Source organism: Bos indicus x Bos taurus, chromosome 16 (genome assembly GCF_003369695.1).
Source record: "Bos indicus x Bos taurus breed Angus x Brahman F1 hybrid chromosome 16, Bos_hybrid_MaternalHap_v2.0, whole genome shotgun sequence".
NCBI classification, from domain to species: domain Eukaryota; kingdom Metazoa; phylum Chordata; class Mammalia; order Artiodactyla; family Bovidae; genus Bos; species Bos indicus x Bos taurus.
Window position 1 is genome coordinate 7,255,218 of NC_040091.1, and position 23,322 is coordinate 7,278,539.

Sequence of the window (23,322 nt, forward strand, 5' to 3'; positions counted from 1 at the left end):
ACTTGTCTCTATATCTCAGTTCCTGATCCCAAATACAACTTTCCTCTGAGCAAAGCACCTCAGAAAGACCACAGGATTCCAAGTCTGTCCATCCTCCAAAGCTTCTTCACACACTCAACCATCTCATGAGCAGCCTTCCCAAAGCCCAGTTCACCTTGCTAAGTGGTAACCAGTGGTCTGTTTGGCCAACAAGTTGGCTCAGAGCTCAGAACCTTCTAAACCAAAGGCCATATGATGTCTCTACCAAGAATTAGCTTCCCTTTAACTTGACCAAGTCTAGATGAGCAGTTAATGTGAGTTAACTGGGGAGGTGGCCATTTGTGCTGGCCTTTGGTGTCTTAATTAAGTCTGAGATGCTCAAAGTCTCACAGCTGATCTGAACACTTATTTGAGCAGCCTGGACCAAGTGCTAGCTAAGAATGGGCAGGAGTTCAACCTTTCCCCACTAAAATTCTGACTCTATCAACTTCTCATCATGCTCTAGACCTTGGAGTGGAAGACAACAGAGCCCCATATTCTTTTTGAAAATCATCTCCATCCTCACAGCCTGGAGACTGTAACCCTAGATACTCCTTGAGGATCAACAGACAGGCTCTCCTTCCCTTAGTGACCAAATGTTCATCCTACCAACCCAAAAGCACTATGCCATCTCACTAAACTCCTTGGCAACAGCCAAACAATGATCCAACCCACATCCACCCATGGGAATCCCACCAGTAAATCCCAGTTTCTTTCCTTTTTAAGTCTCTAGATTTACACTGCTAGTGTTTGTAGATTTGGGCAGCAGCATTTGAGCACAGTTGAGATGTAATTCCCTTTACTATAATGTCAGATATTGGGGAGACATCATGGTTCTCCTCTGTTAGTTCTTTCCATCTGTTCTCTGGTAAGAGTGTGTACAAAACTGGCATTGGGAAATTGGAAATTTAGGAAGATATTTAAGGTAGCCAGCTGACAGGAGAATCAAAACATAATTTAAGGAATAATACAAAACTATAAGACACAGTTATAACTCTGTAGTAAACTAGTGATGGAAAAGAAAAATAATAAGATGAGGAAAATTCATCAGTAAAGGTTAACCAGCCCATTTGAAGGAACAGTGTTCAGATGATCAGTGGGAACCTACCTCCCAAACAATTCAGGTTACCCATTTCTCTTTGCCACCATACATGAAGCTCTCAGCTTGCAAACACACTGAATGCGGAATGTGTATCACCACATTACCATGGCGACCACACATCACAGAACCTTCAGAATTAACTGAACTCTGCACAGGACGAGTCCAACTGCCTCTGTGCAACTGCTACTGTCATTCTATGGACAAGTTTAGCTTTTCAGAGTAAACATTTTATTTCAAAAATTGAATCTCAGGCTCACTCATTCCTCTCTGATTATGAAAATAATTTATATGAATGAAAATGTTCTGTCCCCAAGTATAGCTGATAGTGAACATTTCGGGGTGAGGAGGGACAAATCTAACACGTTGAGAATAAAAACAGATTCTATTATTGATTAGAATATCGTCTTGGTACTGATCACAAGTTTGTGCTCCTAACACACAGTGAGGAGAGAAAGCCTTCCTGCAGGGCCACACAGGAGAAAAGACAAAGAAAAAAAGCTGAGCACCCAGAAAACTTTTAGCAAGGTGCTTTTCTAGGAAAGTTGAGGGAGTGGCCTGGTTACTTCTGGGGTCAGAGTCTTTGTTCCTGAGGTCAGGGCATGGTCAGGTCACCATGTTCTTGTGGTGGTGATGGTTTAGTCACTGAGTCAAGTCCAACTCTTGCGGCCCCATGGACTGTAGCCTGCCGGGCTCCTCCATGGGATTCTCCAGGCCAGAATACTGGAGTGGGTTGCCATTTCCTTCTCCAAGGGACCTTCCCAACCCATGAATCAAACCCAGGTCCCCTGCACTGCAGACAGGTTCTTTACCGATGGAGCTAAGAGGGAAGCCCTAATGTTGCTGTAAACCTCCCCACAAAACAAATGCTACTCTCACTTCTGACAAGAAAGCATCAGGTCTCAGGCACCACCCTCTACCTCTGGGGTTCAGGCCCAGGCCCGGAGGAGGGGTCCTGGGCATACAGGGTATCTGGCACCCAGTCGGGGTCCTATGTCCAATGCTCGGCCCTAGATGAGGGGGCAGGTCTCAGTGGGCAGCACCTCAGAGACAAGTCCCAGACCCCACCCAACTTTCATCTCTCTCGTTGCCTGGTGCCCAGGACCCATCCGGGCCTCAGGCTGTTCATTTAAGCTGCAGAGACACACTTGTAACAATTTCCAACTGGGTTAATCTTTAGTTCACAACAATTACTCTCTTTGAGAGAGGTCCCAACTACAGAGGCGAGCCTGAAATGATGTGTAAGATCCTTGCACACCAACCTAACCTCCTGCCACCTCCTGGGGGTGGACAACCGATCAATGCTGGACCAAGTGTGGAAACGTGAATGGAGAACAGGAGCTGGGAAACTCTTCCCTTAGTAGCCAGGGTCATATCCTCCAGCTGCCCAGGGCTCTGGGGACCATTCCCATATTGTCCTCTGCAGCTTATAGGTCATGGAGGCAGGGACTGGGGAGAGGTGCATTGCTTTGTGTTGGGAAGAACCCTGGAGAAGGGAAAGGCTACCCAATTCAGCATTCTAGCCTGGAGAACGCCATGGACTGTATAGTCCATGGGGTAGCAAAGAGTTAGACACGACTGAGCGACTTTCACTTTCACTTCAGCGGCTTTGTGGCCTGGATCTGGCCTGTCGGCACCCATGGCAAGGGCTCTGGGACTCTTTGAGACACAGTCTCCAAACTGTCCTGGGCCCCCATCTCACCCGCCTGCCCTGAGGCCTGAGGGCCTGGATAGCGCATGGAGAAGGCCTCTGTCCCGGACTCATCAAACTCTGGTGAGGACTGCTGACAGGTTTCCTGTTGGTGGAGCATGACCTCTAACCCTAGGCTAAGGGTCCCGCTAAAGGTCTTACAATATTGACTGTGTGCCCACCCCACCCCTAGTACAGTCTCCTCCACCCATTTCTACTCTTTCCGAGTCCCCAGACTTCCCTAAAAGAAACAAAGCCTAAGATTTAATCTTATAAACAAAATTAAGTTTCATACCTAATGTATCTACTTGTACTCTTTATTTGGGCCCCTGTAAATTCTTCTCACAAAAATGAACGTTTTTGTCATGTGTTGCAAGCATGTTTTCAGTTTATCACTATCTTTAATTTTTGTTTGTTTTTTTTTTGTCTGTGCTAGGTCTTCCTTGTCATGCTTGTCTTCTCTCTAGCTGTCCTGAGTAGGGACTTCTCTCTTGTTGTGGAGCACAGGCTCTAGGTGCACAGGCTTCAGAAGCTGTAACTCACAGGCTCTAGAGCCCTGGGTAAGTAGCTGTGGTACATGGGCTAGTTGCTCAGCGGCATGTGGGATCTTCCCAGACCAGGGACCAGATCCATTTCCCCTGCACTGGCAGGCAGATTCTGAACCCCTGGGCCACAAAGGAAGTCCCATAACTCTCTTTTTATTATGGTTACTTTTAATTATATCATGAAGACATTTATTTTCAAAAACATCAGTAATTTAAATATTTTTGTTATTTTGCTTGTGAGAAGGTAAAGGGGAATGATGTTATGACTAATATTTTTATTAAGGGCCAAGTACTCCTTTAAAAATATTTTAATAAATAGGAAAATAACAGCAGGTGTTTAAAGACAACTTTTTTATTAAACAATTCTAAATATTTCTAAAGATGTTCGTCAAAATGGACTAATTAATTTTTTAGGGTAATGATAGAAAATTTCCCCCAGAAATGATATAGAGTAGAAATATCTTGATATAGTCATAAATGGAACTGAGTGTTTTGTAAAGCACATGTGATAATTTATGTCTCAAAAACCTGAAAACATTTTGGAAGTGATAATGATGGTATATCAATGATAAAGTCATTTTAATAAATTTCATTTACAATGTGTCTATTCATCAGATAATGAACTTGCAGTTGTTTTCTGAGAAAAGAGGGGCGTGTTCAATTAATGTTAAAGAACTTTAAAAGAATTTGTGATTAAATTTGTTATGTCCTATTAATGATGTCAATGGTGGAGAATTCACTGAGTTTTAATACAGCTCCAATTTGCCAAGTATATTTTTATTTCTTTGACCAAGCAACATATTGGACTTTTTGAAAGTTTTCCTATAGCTGATTCAAGAACTATTTATAAAAGTTGGTGAATATTTGTAATAATTAAACAGGATAAATTGTGTAAAACAAGGAAACGGGACCAACTTAGAGAATATCACTCTGTTAAGTGCATAGTGCCTCGATCATCCTAACTAAATTCTGCTGACTCTAAGTAGTGTGAGCTATTCTTGTTATGGACTAAACCTCTGTGTCCCCACATAAATTTATATGTTGAAACCCTAACCTCCAGTGAGATGGTCCCAGGAGGTGAGGCCTTTGGGAGGTCATTACATCATGAGGGTGGAGTCCCCATGACATTACCATCTTTCTAAAAAGAGAAATAGAGCTCATCCTTTCTCTCTTTCTGCCACATGAAGATAAATGAGAAGGTGGCAAAATCTAAGGAAGACACATTTACCAGAACCTGACCTTGCTGAATCCTGACCTCGACTCTCAACCTTTAGACTATGAGAAACAAATAATTATTGTATAAGCACCCTCATCCAAGGTATTCTGTTACTGCACCCCTAACTGACTGAAGCACCTATCATTATGGATTTTGAGAGTAAGATTTTTCTTTAGCTATTTAGTTAATAGAAAGGAGCCACAGATCCTCCCAAAAACAATGCACTGGAAAAAGTTAAATAGGCAAGGAAAACTTTATTCAAGACATTGTGATAAAGGTCAAGACTACTGCAAGGAGAAAGACTGAACTCAACTCCCCTGAAACAAGTGACTGGGGATAGGGGGATTTGTAAACACTGAGTGAGCTAATGAGAACATAACACAGGCCCTCAGCCTCAAGGTTCCCATCTGTGCTTAGTCACTGGCACTTGTGGAAATGAAGCTTCTGCCTTTCCACACAGACTGGGACAAAGGGACCCATTTTTCAGATGATCACTTTTGGGAAGGTGGGCTCACAGGTTCTCGAGAAAGACATTCCTGGGTTGTAAAATGTTCACCTTCCAAAGTAGATGGTCAAAGAACAAGGAGATCAAGAAAAAGTGTCTGGAATAAATTGGGAGATTGGGATTTATATTTACACACTGTTATATTCAAAGTAGACAACTAATAAGGCTCTACTATACAACATATGGAACTCTATTCAATACTCCATGTGCTGTGCTTAGTCAATCAGTCGTGCCCAAATTTTTGTGACCCCATTGACTGTAATCCATCAGGCTCCTCTGTCAATACTCTAGAATTTATATATATATATATATATATATATATATATATAAAGAGTCAAAAATGAGTGTATATATGTAACTGATTTACTGTGGTGTGCAGCAGAAACTAACACAACATTGTAAAGCAACTGTACTCCAAGACAAATTAGTTTTTAAAAATGTCTGAAGTTTATACAAACTGTGGGGACTCTTAAGGCCCTTTTCATAAAGTCCTAGTTCCTGCTTATTAACTCTTGACAGAAAGGCAAAAATAAAAGAAAATCTTTTGATCTGGTAGACATGAACTGCTAATCATTTTACATTGTGGTTTATTCATGAAGAAACTCTGAATAAACGAAGCAGTAAAAATAATCCCTCATCATTCTTGATAATATCTTTTATTAATACATACTTTACAATTCTACATTTTAATGAAGGACAAATATGACCATGACAACAAATCAAAGCTTTTGGATGTTTTGCTCAATGATATTAGAGTATATATTATAATGACTAATCTTGTAATGGTAACAGTGTGAGGGGCTATAAGTCATGCCAGACTGCTATAAGCTTGGGATCCCCCTGAGACACCCAGACCCCTGAACACATACAGATATGTGCTTATTCCTATTTGCAAGCGTATTAGCCAGAGTAAAACTGAAGAAAACTTATTAAAATACAGTTTCTTGTTGTTGTTCAGCCACTAAGTCATGTCAGACTCTTTGTGACTCCATGGACTGCAACACGCAAGATTTCTTAGTCCTTCACTTATTACGGTATTTGTATCATAATTAAATCCATTTGTGAGTGAGTACCTGGCATCACTTATTTCTCATTGAAAATATTTCCTATATAACACAGTCTGCTGGATGTAAGAGTGTAATTAAATAAGTCTTGATCTTACTTTTAAATCTAAAACCATCACTGTGTGACACTGCTATTGTTGTTCAGTCACTAAGTCATGTCCAGTTCTTCACAACCCCATGGACTGCAGTATGCCCGACTCCCCTGTCCTTCATTATTTCCTGCACTTTGCTCAAATTCATGTCCATTGACTCAGTGATGCTAACTAACTACCTCTAACTACCTCATCATTTCCTGCCCTCTTCTTTTGTCTTCAATCTTTGCCAGCATCAGGGACTTTTCCAATGAGTCTGATCTTCAAAAGAGGTGGCTAAAATATTGACACTTCAACTTCAGTCATTCCAATGAGTATTTGACATTGATTTCCTTTAAGAGTGACTGGCTTGATCCCCTTGCAGTCAAACGGACTCTCAAGAGTCTTCTCCAACACCACAGTTCAAAAGCATCAGTTCTTTTGCACTCAGCCTTCTTTATAGTCCAACTCTTACATTTGTACAACTACTGGAACAACCATACGACCTAGGACCTTTTTCAGCAAAGGGATGTCTCTGCTTTTTAATATGCTGTCTATGTTGGTCATAACTTTCCTTCCAAGGAGTAAGTGTCTTTTAATTTCATGGCTGCAATCACCATCTGCAGTGATTTTGGAGCCCCCAAAACAAAGTCAGCCACTTTTTCCACTGTTTCCTCATCTATTTGCCATGAAGTTGAAAGGCTGTTGCTGAACTATGCAAAGACCTCTGGATTCTTGGCCTCCGGAGGAGAAGAATTCAATCTGGGGCCAGAGAAGAGGCTTGATCGCTCAGAGCTTCTGTGAAATAAAGTTTGATTAAAGTATAAAGGAGATAGAGAAAGCTTCTGACATAGGCATCAGAAGGAGGAAGAAAGAGTACTCCCTTGCTAGTGTTAGCCATGGAGTTATATACTCTCTAATTAGTTATTACAGTGAATCAAAAGAATGTCTGGAGGTTGTAAAGACCTCACTAGACCTACTCCCATAATTTACACCTTAAGATAAGAGGATTAGCCAGAAGCTTTTTTTCCGGAGACTGTCTTCAAGCAGGATACATTATTGTTATATAATCCTAAGGAATGTAGAGGGACACAAAAGTTTGTCCTTTCTTCCTCATTGAGAATTCCAGACCCCTCTCTCCTTGGGAACCCCTGGACTTCTTATCAACCTGCCTAGGAAATGACTCTCTCAAAGTGATGGGACTGGATACCATGATCTTCATTTTCTGAATGTTGAGCTTTAAGCCAACTTTTTCACTCTCTTCTTTCACTTTCATCAAGAGGCTCTTTAGTTCTTCTTCACTTTCTGACATAAGGGTGGTGTCACCTGCATATCTGAGGTTATTGATATTTCTCCTGACAATCTTGATTCCAGCTTGTGCTTCCTCCAGCTCAGCATTTCTCATGATGTGCTTTGCATATAAGTTAAATAAGCAGGGTGACAATATACAACCTTGACGTTCTCTTTTTTCTATTTGGAACCAGTCTCTTGTTCCATGTCCAGTTCTCACTGTTGCTTCCTGATGTGCATACAGGTTTCTCAAGAGGCAGATCAGGTGGTCTGGTATTCCCATCTCTTTCAGAATTTCCCAGTTTATTGTGATCCACACAGTCAAAGGCTTTGGCATAGTCTATAAAGCAGACATAGATATTTTTTTTTGGAACTCTCTTGCTTTTAGGATGATCCAGCGGATGTTGGCAGTTTGATCTCTGATTCCTCTGCCTTTTCTAAAACCAGCTTGAACATCTGGAAGTTCACAGTTCATGTATTGCTGAAGCCTCACTTGGAGATTTTTGAGCATTACAGAGTTAAGTAAGTCAGAAAGAGAAAAAAACAAGTGTTGCATATATAAGGGATATAGGAAATGGTACTAATGTATGTCTTTGCAAGGCAGGAATAGAGATTCAGGCATAGAGAAGAGACTTCTGGACACAGAGGGTGCAGGAGAAGATAGGATGAGCTGAGAAAATAGCACTGAAATATATACATTACCATATGTAAAATAGATAGCTAATGTTAACTTTATGTATAACACAAGGAGCACAAACTGGTGCTCTTTGACAACCTAGATGGGTGGCATGGGATGGGAGGTGGGAGGAGGGTTTAGGAAGGAGGGGACATATGTATACTTATGGCTGATTCATGTTGACGTATGGCAGAAACCACACAACACTGTAACAAAATTATCCTCCAAATAAAAATGAATAATTTTTTTAAAAAGTCCCTTTTAAAATTGACTGAAAAAATATACTTATGAATAAACCTGACTAAGGAGGCAAAAGAACTATATGCTAACAAATATTAAACATGGATAAAGAAAATTTAAGATGATTCAAAGAAATGGAATGATACCCATGATATTTGATTGGAAGAATTAATATTGTTAAAATGCCCACACTACAGAAAGCAATCCACAGATTTAATGCAATCTCTGTCAAGTCAACTATGACATTTTTCACAGAACTGAAACAAATATCCCAAAATTTATTTCGAAAACAAAACAAAACAAAACATCAAAAGCAATCCTAAGGTAAATGATCAAAGCAGGAGCCATAATCTTCACAGGCTTCAGACAATGCTAAAAAACTATGGTAATCAGAACAGAATGGTATTGGCACAAAAACAGACATGTGGATCAATGGAACAGAAATAACCCCACATATCTATGGTCTATTAATCTTCAACAAATGAGGCAAGAATACACAATGGAGAACAGATAGTCTCATCCACAAATGGTGTTGGGAAAGCTGGAAAGTCACATGTAAATGGATGAAGTTAGAGTACACCCTCACACCACACACAAAAGTAAATTGAAAATGGCTTAAAGTTTTAAATATAAGACATGACATGATAGAACTAGAAGAGAATATAGCAAAACATTCTCTGACATAAATCACAGCAATATTTTAATAGATCAGTCTCCCAAGGAAATAGATATAAAAGGAAAAATAAAAAAGGAACATAATCAAACTCATAAGCTTTTCCACAGCAAAGGAAACCAGAAACAAAATGAAAAATAATCTACAGAATGGGAGGAAACATTTGCAAATGGTGTGAATAACAAAGGATTAATCTCCAAAATATACAAACAGCTCATACAACTGAATAACAACAACAACAACAAAAGAATGCAACCAAAAACTGAGAAGAAGACCTAAATAAACGTCTTTCCAAAGAAAACATAGAGATGGCTCATAAGCATATAAAATGATGTTCAACATCACTAATAATGAGAAATTCAAGTCAAAACTACAACGATGTACCACCTCACAATAGTCAGAGTGGTTATCATTAAAATGTCAATAACAAATGCTGGGGAGGGCATGAAGAAAATGAAACATCCCCCACCCCATACTGTTAATGGGACTATAAACTGGTGAAGCCATTATGGAAAAGAGTAGTTACTTTAAAAACGAAAAATAGAACTACTATGTTGCTATTGTTCTTTTACTTAGTCATGTCCAACTCTTTGCAACGCCTTGGACTATAGCACTCGAGTTCCTTGTTCTTTACTATCTCCTAGAGTTTGGTCAAACTCGTATTCATTGAGTCGATGATGCCATCAAACCATCTCATCCTCTGTAATCTCCTTCTCCTCCCACCTTTAATCTTTGCCAGCATCAAGGTCTTTCCAAATGAGTCAGTTCTTTGACTCAGGTGGCCAAATTATTGAAACTTCAGCTTCAGCATCAGTCCTTCCAATGAATATTCAGAGTGGATTGACTGGTTTGATCTTCGAACTGTTCAAGGGACTCTCAAGAGTCTTCTCCAAAACCACAGTTCAAAAGCATCAACTCTTTGGTGTTCAGCCTTCTTTACAGTTGAACTCGCACATCCACACATGACTACTTGAAAACCATAGCCTTCACTATACAGAACTTGGTTGGTAAAGTGATGTCTCTGCTTTTCAATACACTGTCTAGGTTTGTCATAGCTTTTCTTTCAAGGAGCAAGTGTCTTAATTTCATGGCTGCAGTCACTGTCTGCAGTCATTTTGCAGCCCTCCAAAAAGCAGAGACATTACTTTGCCAACAAAGCTCTGTCTAGTCAAGGCTATGGTTTTTCCAGTGGTCATGTATGGATGTGAGAGTTGGACTGTGAAGAAAGTTGAGCGCTGAGGAATTGATGCTTTTGAACTGTGGTGTTGGAGAAGACTCCTGAGAGTCCCTTGGACTGCAAGGAGATCCAAACAGTCCATTCTGAAGGAGATCAGCCCTGGGTGTTTTGCGGAAGGAATGATGCTAAAGCTGAAACTCTAGTACTTTGGCCACCTCATGCGAAGAGTTGACTCAATGGAAAAGACTCTGCTGCTGGGAGGGATTGGGGGCAAGAGGAGAAGGGGATGACAGAGGCTGAGATGGCTGGATGGGATCACTGACTCGATGGACGTGAGTTTGAGTGAACTCCAGGAGTTGGTGATGGACAGGGAGGCCTGGTGTGCTGCGATTCATGGGGTTGCAATGAGTCGCGCACGAGTGAGCAACTAAACTGAACTGAAAATAAAGTCTCATTGCTACCAGTGGTTCCCCGTCTACTTCTTATGGAGTGATGGGACCAGATGCCATTCAGTTCAGTTCAGTTTAGATACTCAGTCATGTCTGACTCTTTGCTACCCCATGGACTGCAGCACACCAGGCCTCCCTGTCCATCACCAACTCTAAGAGTTTACTTAAACTCATGCCGATTGAGTCAGTGATGCCTTCCAACCATCTCATCTTCAGTCGGCCCCTTCTCCTCCCACCCTCAGTCTTTCCCAGCATCAGGGTCTTTTCAAATGAGTCAGCTCTTCGCATCAGGTGGCCAAAGTAATGGAGTTTCAGCTTCAACATCAGTCCTTCCAATGAATATTCAGGACTGATTTCTTTTAAGATGGACTGGTTGGATCTCCTTGCACTCCAAGGGACTCTCAAGAGTCTTCACCAACACCACAGTTCAAAAGCATCAATTTTTCAGTGCTCAGCTTTCCTTAGAGTCAAACTCTCACATCCATCCATGACTACTAGAAAAACCATAGCCTTGACTAGACGGACCTTTGTTGTCTTAGTAATGTCTCTGCTTTTTAATATGTTGTCTAGGTTGCTCATTATCTTAATGATATCAGATACCATTATCTTAATTTCTTCAATGCTGAGTTTGAAGCTAGCATTTTTTTTTTTTTTTTTACTCTCCTCTTTCACCTTTAGTTCCTTTTTGCTTTCTGCCATGACAGTGCTGTTCGAGTAGAAATTACTAGGCAGTCAGTGTAAAACTCTGAAACCTCAGTCTTGTTTTCAGTAAACGTCCTGCTCCATTTTCCTGGATTCCTGGAATGTGTCTTTAGTCTGATCAATTATCAGCACTCAGATTCAAAGAAGAGCAGCAATTGAATTCTGTTCCATATGCTTGAGGGTGAAACAATGGTGATCATTAATCTTAAGACCATACATCTGGCCCATGGGAAAATGGACAGACGGCATGAAAAAGGGAAGTGACTTAAACCAAGGATCAAAAGAAGTCATAAAAATGATGTTAAGTATCTTGACCTTTAAATTTAATATTTAGAAATAATGTGATTTAAAGGAAGGCTATAAAAACCACCTTGGGGTGATTCTTTACCCCATCTCTATGCTAAGTGTCTATGCTGAGAGCTTTGCACTTTCCTTCTCTTTAATAAATCTTATTCAGTTACTACCATGTATGTTTGCATGTTCATGGATTCCATTCTTTTGCTGCGTGGACAAGAACTCGGATTCCTGTCCTATCTTTTGGGGGCTTGTCTGGAAAACCTGAATGCCTACTCAAGGTAAGCACAGACACTCACTCTCAAATCTGTCATTCATTTCTCGTTATCTAATCTAGCTGCATGGTCTCTTGAGCCACTCTATTTCACAAGCCTGCCTGAGTTCCAAAGGCAGACAGCATTAATATACAGTGGCATCAGGTCTCAGTATTAGCCAGCAGATTGACCTGGGGTGCTGAGCAAAATCTCTGCTAGGCTGCTGCCTCAGTGAGAACTGTGGGACATCTACCATTTCTCTTTCCTAACATTTAGAGGTTATGAGATTTTCCACTTAAGGTAGGATCATTTCGGAGTGTGTGTAACTACTACTAACCTTGTGCACTACATAGCTTGCTTTAGGGGAACTCCAGTTCAGGCACACCCAATGTTCAAGAGGACAGCAAGTCCCCCAACTTAGGTTCTCACTCTATATCTATCTCTAGGTGGAAAGGAAGATAGAGACAGGAAGAGGACAACAGTCCAGGGTAACCGGATAATGATGCTCAAGACCAGGTGCACTCCAAATTGAGGGAAGAATACTTTATTGGTGTTTGTTTGCTCCCACTGTGCAAGGTGGGGACACCCTCTATCAGAAGAACCAGAGAAAAGATGAAGAGCACTGGACGCTGGTCTTCTGTCTTTCAGATGGGAGCCATCTCTTGTGGCCTACACTCAGCTCAAAGCAGATGCCTTTGGCAAGTATACTAAAGAACTAGAAGAAGTTTGACCCTTAGACCTTGTTAAAGAAGAGTATGATCTTTTTCTGCACCAAGGCATAGCCTCAATAGGATCTATCTGATGGTGAAAAATGACCCCCTGAGGGCTCATTTGATTATAATACCATCCTCCAACTAGACATCTTTTGTAGACAAGAAGGAAAATGGTCAGAAGTGCCATATATACAGGTTTTGTCTTGAGAGAGAAAACCCTCTTATCCAGGAGTTGTGGGCTTGCTACTTCCATGTTGCCTATAACTTCCTCCAAGTCCTCAGGTCCAAACTGTCGCCCTTAACCAGAGCTGCCCAAACCTAGCCCGCAGGAGCCTCCACAATCTCTGGTAATGCCTTGGGCACCAGCAGCAGCTCCTACCCCAGTGGCTCCTAACCCAACACTGGTGATCTCTAGGCTGTATCCTCCCCTCCTTCCAGCATAAGAAGCTCCTAATGGGAACTTGGGAGCCACAGGAGTCCATGTTCCTTTCCCCCTCCGAGATTTAAGGCAAATTAAATTCGACCTAGGAAGCTTTACTGAAGATCTTGAAAATTATATAAGTGTTTTCCAGGGTCTAAAACAATATTTGAAATGGCACGGAAAGATATTATGCTAATCCTGACTAGCACCCTTACTGACAATGAAAGAAGTAGTAATTAAAAATGCCCAGGCACGGGGAGATGAATGGTATGCTATTGGCATGCAGGAGAGACCTGACAGTGAATTAGCCTGGTTACCTACAGGGCTCCAGGCAGTGCCCGTAGCTGATCCTAATTGGGCGCATGGCATAGACAGTGATGACTGGAAGAGAGTTCACTTTATCATTTGCATTAAGGAAGGCTTAAAAAAGTCACAAGGTAAGCCCTTAGACTACTCCAAACTTTCTGGAGTGACTCAGGAAAAGGAGGAAATTCACACAGCTTTTCTGGAAAGACTCAGGGAGGCACTAAGAAAGCACACTAATTTGGACCCAGATGCCCGAAACTTATTCTTTTTTTTTTTTTTTAATTGTTATTATTATTATTTTTACTTCACAATATTGTATTAGTTTTGCCATACATCAACATGCATCTGCCACAGATATACATGTGTTCCCCATCCTGAACCCCCCTCCCACCTCCCTCCCCAAACCATTCCTCTGGGTCATCCCAGTGCACCAGCCCCAAGCTTCCTGTATCCTGCATGGAACCTGGACTGGCAATTCATTTGTTATATGATATTATACATGTTTTAATGCCATTCTCCCAAATCATCCCCCCTCCCTCTCCCACAGAGTCCAAAAGACTGTTCTATACATCTGTGTCTCTTTTGCTGTCTCGCATACAGGGTTGTCATTACCATCTTTCTAAATTCCATATGTATGCGTTAGTATACTGTATTTGTCTTTTTCTTTCTGGCTTACTTCACTCTGTATAATAGGCTCCAGTTTAATCCACTTCATTAAAACTGATTTAAATGTATTCTTTTTAATGGATGAGTAATACTCCATTGTGTATATGTACCACAGCTTTCTTATTCTTAAAGAGAAATTTATTAATCACTTGGCTCCAGATATTCAGAGGAAACTCCTAAAACTGGCCTTTCCAGGTCCTCCTCAACATTCTATGCAAAACAAAGAACTCTCACCTGAAGAAAAAAAATGGACAATAAGGTTGATCACACCCAGCTCCTAGCTGGTCCCAGCTGGTCTCCAGAATTCCATGCCCCAGCCGTTTAAGAAATAACTACTCTGAACCCTTCCATGGCTTCCCTGTGGCTCAGACGATAAAGCATCTGCCTAAATGCAGAAGACCCAGGTTCAATCCCTGGGTCAGGAAGATCTCCTGGAGAAGGAAAAGGCAACCCACTCCAGTATTCTTGCCTGGAAAATCCCATGGACAGAGGAGCCTGGTAGGGCTATAGTCCATGAGGTCACAAAGAGCTGGACATGACTGAGAGACTTCACTCACTCCAAACAACCTTGGAGAAGAACAGGCACCCTTAACAGTAGATGTCTACATATATGCCTATATATACTTACTCTTTTCTTGAGTTAGTGAAGCAGGTCACTAATCTGATGCTGCCCCTTCTTGCCTCATTAAAGGTGAATCCGTTCCGTAAAGTGCCAGTCTCCTTTTTCTGAACCTTGCCTCCTCTAACTCCCTTACCCTACACTGGTAAGAGCTGCCACATCAGTACTCCTAAACAGCAATCAGGAAGAACCTAAAGAAAAAGAGAATAGAGATAAGAAAAGGCCAAAGCTTTCATTATGGCCCTACAGGGAGTTAACTTTAGGGCTACAAATGTGGGAGGACACAAGCAAAAACCTGGAGTCTGTTTTTGTTGTGGCAAGGATGGACACTTTAAGGGACAATGCCCCCAAGGCAAGCAGAGGCCACCACCAAGGCCTTGCCCCATTTGCAAGGGAGATCACTGGGAGAGTAATATCCCCAGGGACGTAGGTTTCAGGGGTCAGAAACTCAGACACAAGATCAAGATTCATGGGGCCTAGGGCTTCCCACTTTGGCTTCTGTCCTCATTACCACACAGGAGCCTCAGGTGACTCTAACTAGAGAGGCCATCCTGTTAAATTCCTACTGGATACAGGAGCCACTTTCTCAACCCTCCTGTGTAATCCGGGTCCTCCTTCTACTAAGTCAGCTACTAAAGGTGACATTTCTGGAAAGCCAATTACAAAATTCTTTACACAACAGTTGAGTTGTAACTGGGATTCTCTTCTTTTTTCTCATGTGTATGTGTGCATGTGCTCAGTCGTGTCCGCCTCTCCGACTCTACAACACCATGGACTGCAGCCCACCAGACTCCTATGTCCAAGGGATTTTCCAGGCAAGAATACAGGAGGAGGTTGCAATTTCCTCCTCCAGGGGATCCCCCCCACTAAGGGCTCGGACTTGTATCTTTTGCAACTGCCTGCATTAGCAGGCTGATTCTTTTCTACTGCGCCACCTGGGAATCCTAAGTGAGCACAGGGCGCCTGGCATGCTGGACATGGGGTGAAGGGCAGTGGCAGTGAAACTCCACGAGATGAGGAAGGCGGAGGGAAATCACCTCAGGCCGGCCGACAGGCTCCTCCCACGGGGAGGCCGAAGGATCCCCCACACTATATCCACGGGGGACACAGCATGCTGCCCCAAAGTTCTGATGGGGAGACCGTCCTCGAGGGCCCGGTGGGCCGGAAGTGGCGCTAAGGACACCAGCTCGGCACATGGGAGATGGCCGTGGCACCCTCACTTCCACCCGCTCGGGGGGTGGCGGTACAGGCATGGTAGCCAGCTGGTGACCCGCGCACACTCGGAGGGGCGCACCGCAGGGGTTGGCGCGCAGAGGGCACAGGCGCTCTTCTTGGTCCAGCACGCAACAACATTGTCGGACAGAAGGAGGCAAAGGGCAATGGAGCGGGGACAAGGCGGGCAGGGGAAGGGAGCCGCACCAGGGCGCAGCCCCAGGGATCAGAGGACAGGACGGACGAGGCACCAATGGAGTGCTGCCATGTAGGCCCACGTGGCAAAGACACAGCAGAGGCACAGAACTGACAGTGGAGGTGGGGTGGCCTCTAGCGACAGCGAGGGGCCTGGAAGCCATTCAAAATGACCCAGAAGCAAAGCAGATTCTGCGTGACGCCACGGAATCGAACCGCCAGAAGCCTCCAGCACAGGAGCGGTCCCCTGGCACCCTGGATGTCTACTGCCCTTTCTGGCCCTCATGGGGTCCCCCTCTCGAGGCTTGCACCCACCACCGCCAACACCCAGAGCCACAACTGGCCCGGAGAACACTCTCCCGCTTCGTACCAGCGCCTTCACGGCCCTCATGTGCAACTCGCTGTGCCCAGCTTACCCCCTTGGGGAACGAGAGCACTTCTCTGCTCAGGGACGCCACCGGCCACGGAGGCCAGGGAAGGACACCACATGAGGCGAGACCGGTTAGGTCCTAAACAGGGTAAGGGGTCGCTGGGCGGTCACCTGTGTGGTGCGGGTCGCGGGGAGGGGGAAGCCGGAAGTGACAGGGAAGGGCAACAAACACGCACAGGGAGGGCCGGGGGAGAGGGGCACGTGCACTGTCTGGTGATCAGAAAGACCGAGTCACGGCCGGCCACCTAGTTTTCAAGTAGGAATATGGCTATTTTTAAACAAAAACACGTCCACTCCTGTTAAAGGATTTTGAGAGGCAGATTGGAACTGCTCACCCTTATATATACTATCAGCTGATTGAGTAGAATGATTTGAATTTGTTTCATGAATATAAAGATATTTTGCTGCTTTGTTTTCCAAAGGTATACTACAGATTCACACTCCAAATAGTAACAGTGATGAATTTCAGGTGTTTAATGCATTCATCATCTTTTGGTAATTTTTTTTGTCTTTTTTGTTTTATTCATTCTATTGAGTATGTAATGGATCCTAATTTTCTTGAATACATATTTTTCCTGATGACTAATGATATTATGCAAGTTAGCTTTTGGGTCATCCCTTTCTTTTGCCAACTTTTGTTGGGTTATTTGCCTTATTAGTACATTAAACTTCTTTATAATTGGGACTATAAGTCTTTTCTTAGAATAACATATAGTTCAAATAACTTTCTTCATACTTTGACCTGTGTATTTACTCACAAAATGAATTTGGCAAGAAGAAGTTCTTATTCATAACATATTTCAGTTCCTTATATTTTCCTGTGTAGTTATTACTTTTCAATGCTGATTAAGAAATAATTCCCACTCCAGGATTTTGAAAATGTTTCCTTATGCTTTATCTTCTAAGAGACAATTCTATTTTTATTTGCACTTATATCTATAATCTATCTAGAATATAGTTATGTGTTTAGTGTGAGGTTGCTGTTGTTGTTTAGTCACTAAGTCCAACTCTTTGTGACCCCATGGACTATAGCCCTCCAACCTCCTCTGTCCATGTAGTTTTCCAGGCAAGAATACTGGAATGGGTTGCCATTTCCTCATCCAAGGGATCTTCCCAACCCAGGAATAGAATCCATGTCCACTGTCTCCTGCTTGGCAGGTGGATCGTTACCACTGAGCCACCTGGGAAGCCCTTAGTATGAGGTAGGTGGTTACATTATTATTTTTTTCTCTGTGTGCTTATTTAAACAAACTCATTCAATTTCTTAAAAACAGTACAAATTCCTCTCTATTCACTGCAGTGGAACATTTCTTACACATAACATAACTTGTCTGGCTTCTGTTTTGTTCTGTTTTACTGGCCTTTTTTTTTTTTTTTCCTTCCTATTTTTACACTAATGCTTCACAATCTTATGTACCAATGGTTTATAAGAGCCTGGATATCTGGGGGTAAATGATGATGATACCAGCAATTGATATACCAGGCTCCTCTGTCCCTGGGATTCTCCAGACAAGAACACTGGAGTGGGTTGCCATTTCCTTCTCTAATGCATGAAAGTGAAAAGTGAAAGTGAAGTCGCTGAGTCGTGTCTGACTTTTAGCGACCCCATGGACTGCAGCCTACCAGGTTCCTCCGTCCATAGGATTTTCCAGGCAAGAGTCCTGGAGCGGGGTGCCATTGCCTTCTCTGAAAATTGTGTTTACTAATCTTTATAATAAAGAAACTACTTAATCAGATGGTTGTATTGATGGCTATGATGATGTATGTTAATATTTTTGCAAAATACAATATTCCCTGAAAATATATGTATGTATATACCCTCTTGAGAGTCCCTTGAACTCTCAAGGAGATCTTGAGAGCTCAAGGAGATCCAACTAGTCCATCCTAAAGGAAATCAGTCCTGAATAATCATTGGAAGGACTGATGCTGAGGCTGAAGCTCTAATACTTTGGCCACCTGATGTGGAACACTGACTAGTTGGAAAAGGCTCTGAGATTGCGAAGGATGGAAGACAGGAGGAGAAAGGGACAACAGAGGATGAGATGGTTGGATGGCTTCACTGACTTGATGGACATGAGTTTGAGCAAGCTCCAGGAGTTGGTCATGGACAGGGTAGCCTGATGTGCTACACTCCATGGGATTGCAAGGAGTTAGACATGACTGTTTTGATACATCAGTTCAGTTCAGTTCAGTCACTCAGTCGTGTCTGACTCTTTGCAACCCCATGAACCGCAGCGCGCTAGGCCTCCCTGTCCATCACCAACTACCAGAGTTTACCCAAACTCATGTCCATTACACAGGCCTCTAGGGCTTCCCAGGTGGTTCAATGGTAAAGAATCAGCCTGCCAAGCAGGCTGACCTGCTTCAGTCCCTGGGTTGGGAAGGTCCCTGGAGAAGGAAATGGCAACCCTCCCCAGTCTTCTTGCCTGGGAAATCCCATGGACAGAGAAACCTAGGGGGCTATAGTCCATGGGATCACCAATGAGTTGGACATGACTTAGTGACAAAACAAGGAATGGAAGGGTCCTCTAATCTCCCCAAAGGAGGGAGAAGGGGTGGAAGAGAGATGGGAAGTAAGCAGGTTGACAGGAGTGTATCAAAGTTACAACTCATTCTCAGGGCCTTCTTTCCCAATCCAAACTAGAAATTTCAAGTCAAAGAACATTTGAAATTACATTATAATATTGCTACTCTCAAGATTAAATTGGAGAACTTAAATTGAGATAGATGTGTTTTCTGGATATCCAAGAAATTAGAGACTCTGAGCATGCCCACAGAAGACGTTCTTTGGCCCAAAACCTGTAGCATGATTCCAGAAGAGTACAGGGGATAAGTTTTGTGGTTGTTGCTGTTGTTTGCCACTGAATTACATTGACTTCCAATCTCCCAGTTCCGTGAAGAATAAACCATTGCCATCCTCTAACCTAACCAAATTAGACAACCTATTCCAGATTCCAGCTTTCAGGGTCTCTTTCCTGGAATCACTTCTGTAGCATATGATTTCTATTTTCTCTCTTTTTATCCTTGATTAATTTTTCAAGAAAACAAATTATTATATACTTGGTCATATTCATTCTCATATAACTGAACATCCATGTAGTTGTGTAATTTTTCTTATCATTACTCCTTCAAATATAAATTTAAATGTAAATATTTATGGGGTAACTCTTCTGAAGAGGAAAGTGTATGAGAAATATATATATGTGTGTGTATACACTCACACACATATATATCGAGATGTGTAAAGTGAAAGAAAGAAAGTGAAGTCACTCAGTCGTGTTCGACTCTTTGCGACCGTATGGAGTGTAGCCTACCAGGTTCCACCGTCCAAGGGATTTTTCAGGCAAGAATATTGGAGTGGGTTGCCATTTCCTTCTCCAGGAAATCTTCCTGACCCAGGCATTGAACCCAGATGGCCCACATTGCAGGCAGAAGCTTTATCGTCTGAGCCACCAGAGATAGACAGATGTGTATATATATGTATATATTCACACACACAAGTATATGAATTATCCCCTCATATTTGAAGGTGATCTAGTTGATAAAATTTTGATGCTAGCATTCTTTTTTTGTGATTTTTTAAAAAGTTAAGTTTCATTGGAATGTGGTTGCTTTTCAATGCTGTGTTAGTTTCTAATGTATAGCAACATGAATCGGCATACTTATACATACATCCCCTCCCTTTTGTACTTCCTTGTTATTCAGCTCATCACAGAACATTAAGTAGAGTTCCCTGTGCTATAACATTCTCACTAGTGATGTTTTTTTAAAATACATATAATATTGCATTATATTGCTACTGAGCAGTCTGATGGCTAGCCCAATCCTTGTCAGAATCTCAGATGCAGTCCTTGGGAATATCAGCCTGTTGTGTAAATTTGTGGGTGGAGAAACAGTTGCAGGCAAGACCCTAACTTGTACATATCTTTTCTAGTTTATGTACAAATGAGTGCCCAATTTAAAAGACAGCTCTACATTGTGTCATGAAACTCATAAAGATCATTTTTAATTACTTCCATGTCCAGCTTCCCCAAAGGGCAATTCCATTCATGGGACTGGAGAGATACTGAATTCATGGTGACTTAGAAGTAAAGGAAGAAGAAAGCTGAATGTCCACGGATGGGTGGTTAGTTTAAACCAATATTCATCTCTTCTGATAATGACCTGTGAACACATAGGCTAGGTGTCAAATCTTGTGAAAGAAAAAGAAAATCATAATTATCCTGGGGAATCAAATAAGAGGTCAATGGAAGCATTCCACACTATTCTATTTAATGCATATTCAGGATTCACTGCAACACTGATGCATATTTTTCCGACCTAAGAGATTCTTTTGTGAACATTTTTGTACTTAAACCTTTACATAAGAGCAATTCTAGGGTATCTACCTGGAAGTGGGGTTTTGGGATCATGTACAAGGGCATCTTAAACTTTCTCAGATATTAGCCAAATGTAATCTAAATTACTGTAAAATATTTGTTTATATGCCAGCAGTGTGTTAGAGTTTCCTTTACATTTTTATAAAAGAATAATATTTAGACTATTTTAAATCCATATTAAATAGGTGTATAGTAGTATCATTGTCATTGTTGTTCAGTCGCTCAGTTGTGTCTGACTTTTTGTAACCCCATGGACTGCAGCACGCCAGGCTTCCCTGTCCTTCACCATCTCCCGTAGCTTACTAAAACTCATGTCCATTGAGTCGATGATACCATCCAACCATCTCGTCCTCTGTCATCCCCTTCTCTTCCTGCCTTCAATCTTTCCCAGCATTAGGGTCTTTTTTAAGGAGTCAGCTCTTCACATCATGTGGCCAAAGTATTGGAGCTTCAGCTGTAGCATCAGTCCTTCCAATGAATATTCAGGACTGATTTCCTTTAGAATTGACTGACTTGATATTCTTGAAGTCTTCTCCAATGCCACAGTTCAAAAACATCAATTCCTCAGCACTCAGCCTTAAAAATTAGTATTTTAGACTATTTTAAATCCATATTATAGGTGGACAAGGGTATCGTATAATCTTTTAATTTGAATATTCCTGATCATCAATGCACTTGATTATTCTTTTATTTGTTTTCTGACTATTTTGATTATTCCTCTGCAGATTACCTTCCAATCCAAATGTTTCATCAATTATGCTCTTGGTCTTTTACGTTTTGTGTATGCACATTTAATGTGTATCTTTGAGACTAACATTGGTGATTTAGTTACATTGCATATTTGTCATAGTATTTAAGGTCACTTTTTTAAAAATAAATTCTTTTCTTCTGTGTTTGTGTTTAGTCACTCAGTCGTGTCTGACTCTTTGTGACCCCATGTACTGTAGCCTGCTGGGGTCCTCTGTCTATGGGGATTCTCCAGGCAAGAATACTGGAGTGGGTTGCCATGCCCTGATCCAGGTGGTCTTTCCAAACCAGGGATTGAACCCAGGTTTCCCGCACTGCAGGCAGATTCTTTACCATCTGAGCCACCAGGGAAGCCAGTGTTATTTTATATTTTAAATGTATAGTAGGTGGATTCCCCCTTTGTACTTCTCTCTTTTTGATTGGAATTATGTTTATTTTGGAGATTATTTAGGAAAAATAATTTCTATCAGTGATATTGTTACTGTACCACTTATCACCTTTATTTTTGCATGAGCACATTTTTGTTTTAAACTTCAATATTACTTCTGAGCATTTAAAAACTGATATATTCATGTTTTATGTGTTATATTATTCTTAGGATTTTTCATTTTCTGATCTCTTTTTTCCAGTTTTTATATTCAAAATTTTTAAAGAACTAACTTGGCATGTTTATTTAATTAATTTATTTAATAAATATTTTTATTCCTTAACACTATCTATCTATCTATATCTATCTATACTATCTATCTATCTATAACCTTGTGGCCATACCAAGTGGCATGTGGGATTTTAGTTACCCAATGAAAGATCGAACCTGTGCCACTTCAGTGGAAGCTGAGAGACCTAACCACTGGATCTCCAGGGAAATCGCTAACACCTGGCATGTTTTTAGTTTGCTTGTTTATTTAATTAATTTATTTTTTAATGAAGGGTATTGGCTTTACAGAAATTGTTGGTTTCTGCCAAACATCAACATGAATAAGCCATAGGTATACATATGTCCTTTCCCTCTTGGACCTGCCTCCCATCTCCCTCCCCAAACTACCCCTCTAGATTGATACAGAGCCCCTTTTTGAGTTCCCTAAGCCATACAGCAAATTGACTATCTATTTTACACATGGTAATATAAGTTTCCATGTTACTCTCTCAATACATCCCACCCTCTCCCTCCTCCCTTCTCCCCATGTCCATAAGTCTGTTCTCTATGTCTGTGTCTCCACTGCTGCCTTGAAAATAATTCCATCAGTATCATTTTCTTGCTGCTGCTGCTGCTGCTGCTGCTAAGTCGCTTCAGTCATGTTCTACTCTGTGTGACCCCAGAGACAGCAGCCCACCAGGCTCCGCAGTCCCTGGGATTCTCCAGGCAAGAACACTGGAGTGGGTTGCTATTTCCTTCTCCAATGCATGAAAGTGAAAAGTGAAAGTGAAGTCGCTCAGTCGTGTCTGACTCTTAGCGACCCCATGGACTGCAGCCCACCAGGCTCCTCCGTCCATGGGATTTTCCAGGCAAGAGTACTGGAGTGGGGTGCCATTGCCTTCTTCCATATATATGTGTTCATTTCAGTTCAGTTCAATCGCTCAGCTGTGTCCAAATCTTTGTGACCCCATGAATCACAGCACACCAGGCCTCCCTGTCCATCACCAACTCCCAGAGTTCACTCAAATTCCTGT